General features: G+C 31.8%; 1 pseudogene; it reads right to left on the minus strand.

The window, feature by feature from the left end:
• Positions 1-312: 312 nt before the first annotated feature.
• On the minus strand, positions 313-3341 carry LOC111877619 (uncharacterized; annotated as a pseudogene).
• Positions 3342-3766: the final 425 nt, after the last annotated feature.

Raw genomic sequence — 3766 nt, forward strand, 5'->3', positions numbered from 1 at the left:
AACCATTTTCTATATGCATTTACGACGCGTATTTACGATACTCATTTACGCATAATACGAAAATATGTAAACAAATACATACCAAAACAATAAATTTCATCTAATATCATTTCAAAATATTGTAATACATTAATATTAAGGGGATCTAATTGTACATTGTTATTAAGAGGTTTTCCCTAACTATATAACCTAATAGTACATTGCTATAAAGGGGCACCTTCTTGTTTCAGTAACTCATCATTAAGTTGTCTGAAGAAGCTCTTAAACGTTTCCTAAAACAAAGAATCAATTGCTTTATAGTTTAGCCTAACATCACAAAATCATAATTGTTGTGCTGAGAATTGCATCAGGGATAGCCTGTCAACAACACAAAAATCAATATATCTTTTCAAGTATAGATGAAGAAATTTCATAAGCAAGTGATATGAGATGATACCTGAAGGGCTTTGATAATTCCATTGATCATTTCAGTGTCAATTTGTGGTTCATCTTCTTCAGTATTCTCATTTTCTGTCAAAAAAATGTCAAACAGATAAACATCAAACTGGACACATTTTGAAAAGTTGAATATTGATCTTAAATATTCATCATATTTTCTACACTACATGTAGTGTAATCTAATCAATATCCTATTAAGATAATTTTAAACTTACCCGACTTGCTAAATTCCAGTATGTGCCTTCTAACTTCTTCAGTTTTAGCACATCCACATTTTAGGGTTTTTATGTGGAGATAAACACCATATATAAAATTGACACTTCTTCTACATAGGATTCAGAGATGTGATATGCAAGTACATAATGGAACATATAATCAGCATCCAAAATGATCCATGGATGCTACATCACCAAAGAACAATAGCAAATAATAAGATAAATAATAGAGAAATGAGATTGAAATGCTCATACAAAAAACCAAACAGGAATGAAATTGCTAGATAGGGGAAACCTTACCCTCAATTTCACAATGGCAGCAAGGTCCTTCTTTCACCATGATCACTGATGCTTTCTGAAACTTTAACACTATTACAAAAAGAAACCAAATTGAACACAGAAGCCACAGTTGGAATGATAGGTATTATATATCCCATTAATCCTCAATGACAGATAAGATCAATTTCAATGTGAAATAGTCATCATGATATTTCTGGAAAAATATTTATTTGGTTTTCATTTTCCTTTCACACACTCCAGTCACTTCAATTTCTGCATTAATTTTTTCTTAACCTTTTACTTACTTTCTATAAAAGGATTTTAAAAATATATATCAAATGATACTCCCTAGACTAAAGTTATTTTTTTCCATATAAGAGCAATTGGCTTTAACTAATATTTGATGTATTGTCTTTAAGATCAGTTAGTGAACATTTGGAAGGATTGTTTCTTTTTTCAAAAATTAAGATGGAATCAGAAATAGAAGTTAAGTTTTACCGAGTTCAAAAACTTAACCTAATTGTGGGCAGTCAATTTGAAACTGTGGAAGTCGATTAAATAAATTAACATCTTCATGTAAACCTTAAAAGATACTATTATCATGTAGTAACATTAACTTTCTTGCTACAAAGTCAAGGGGCCATATGTTGATCACATTTCAAGATTTAATTACATTTGCAAACTATTTAAATTCAATCATGCAATTTTTCAATCTAATTGTTTTATTGTTATTCATGTAGTAACATTAACTTTCTTATAAGTTGTTTTCAGTGCTTAAAAAAATTTAGTATGCTTCAATAACATAATGTTAAACATATTAAAATTAACTTTGCACTATTTTAAATTTGTTTAGTACGTGAAAATAATTCTACAACAACATGAACAGAAATGCACATACCAATTTGAAAATCAAGACATTTCAAAACATAAAACTTTAAATATGAAAACTAACAGTGGAGTACCTTTGTCAGGCGTTACCCTGAAAAAAAAAACACAAGTGGAATTAAAAATATATTTTTAACAAGAAATAGTCAAAAACATTGTATTGTATAGTGTATACAAATAGTATTTAGGAATTTAAAACTAACCAGTTCTCTTATCATGACGTACGCCTTCAGCATTTCGCCCACTTATAGAAGGATCCATTTTTTGAAACCTACATGTAATATAATCAGTAAGTGGAGAGGGGTAATCCTGACCTTCTACAACAAGGTTTCAGACAAGAGTTTGGGATAAAAATGTAATTTTTTTCCCATCCAAAAAAGCTCACAATCTCTCGTATGTGCAAAAGACGTTAACACCCTCCATATTCTCGTCATCGAAAATAGCCTTAAAAGATTATTTAATCCCTTGCAGATCTATTAAGCGCACATTCAACACTAAGGATGCGGAGGGTATCAATGTCTTTTGTAGAGAAGAGAGCGAATCGCTATTCTACCTTTATTGTGGGACAAAAAAAAACCCATTAGCAAATAACAAAGGAGTAATATGATTACCTCAACCAATCATCCATATTTGTTCTAGCAATTTCTTCTTTTATATCTTTACCACTGACAAAACTAGTTTTTGGCCTCTTCGATTCCTTGATAGGTTTTCTCAGGGGAGAAAGATCATCATGTGGATGATTATGCCCCCGTCGGGAGGAGAAATATCAGACTTTCGACTACGGCCCTTCCGAGGAGGAGAAAGATCAGATTTCGGTTCCGGTGTATCATTCTGTGCCCTTTGTTTACAGGGTGGGGACATGTCGGAATTCACTTCCGATATATGTTCGGATTCTGATTCCGGTTCTGGTGTATCATTCCAGGCCCTACGTCTACGTGGCGGAGAGATGTCGGAATGTTTAGCAGTATCAGACACTGGAACCCAACCGCTTCCATCTTCAGAAATAGCACCAAAAGGGCGCCAACTTTTAAGTTGCTCTAATCTTTTCATTCGTTTCACTTCAATATCTTCATCAACTTGTGGCTTCTCTTCATCTGTACATTACAAGGGTGATTATAATTGGGTAGCAATGTAAATTTATAAAGCATCTTCCTATTACATTATTGTACTTTGAAAATCTACCAATTATATTTATAGCAATATCATCTAAATACAAAGCAATTTGCATTGCTATAATTGGGTAAATTCATCAAAGTACAATACATTAACAAAGAACATTAACATCAAACGTGAAGCAATCTACTGAACAAGAAATTTTATTGGCACACCTTGTGACTCATCATCTTCTTCTTCATGCTGAACTGGACTTTGCCAAACAGGATCCTCATCAACAACAAGAACACTATTCATATCAAGCTTAGTTTTCATCTTTTTCTTCTTCTTCTTCTCCTCCTCCTCCTCATTATTTTCGTATCTTTTCAAATACTTCTTCAGTGAACTGGACCCTGAAGATGGTGCTACCATGGTTGTTCTTCAAGCCCTGCTCATAAAAAAACATTATGTTTCATGTTTTAAGGTTCAATCATATAAAATATGTAACAAAGCTTGTTTCTTTTCTTTTTTCCATCAAGTGTTGTCAAGAATCAGTATAAATGATATGTTTCAAGGTTCAATCATATAAAATATGTAACAGAGCTTGTTTCTTTTCTTTTTTCCATCAAGTGTTGTCAAGAATCAAGATAAATGATGAAATGAGATGTGCAGATGAATTTTAAAAGTTTTGTGTAAACTAATCAGTTGTGGAAATATGAGAAACAAACAATAATACAGTTGTATTTCACTTTTTATTTAGTTATCTTTATTTTTAAGTCTATTCAAGTATGAGACATTTTAGACTCTTAAAGAGATAAAAGGAATTAATAGATGAAATAAATGCAGGGAACAATAAG

Source organism: Lactuca sativa, chromosome 3 (genome assembly GCF_002870075.4).
Source record: "Lactuca sativa cultivar Salinas chromosome 3, Lsat_Salinas_v11, whole genome shotgun sequence".
NCBI lineage: Eukaryota > Viridiplantae > Streptophyta > Magnoliopsida > Asterales > Asteraceae > Lactuca > Lactuca sativa.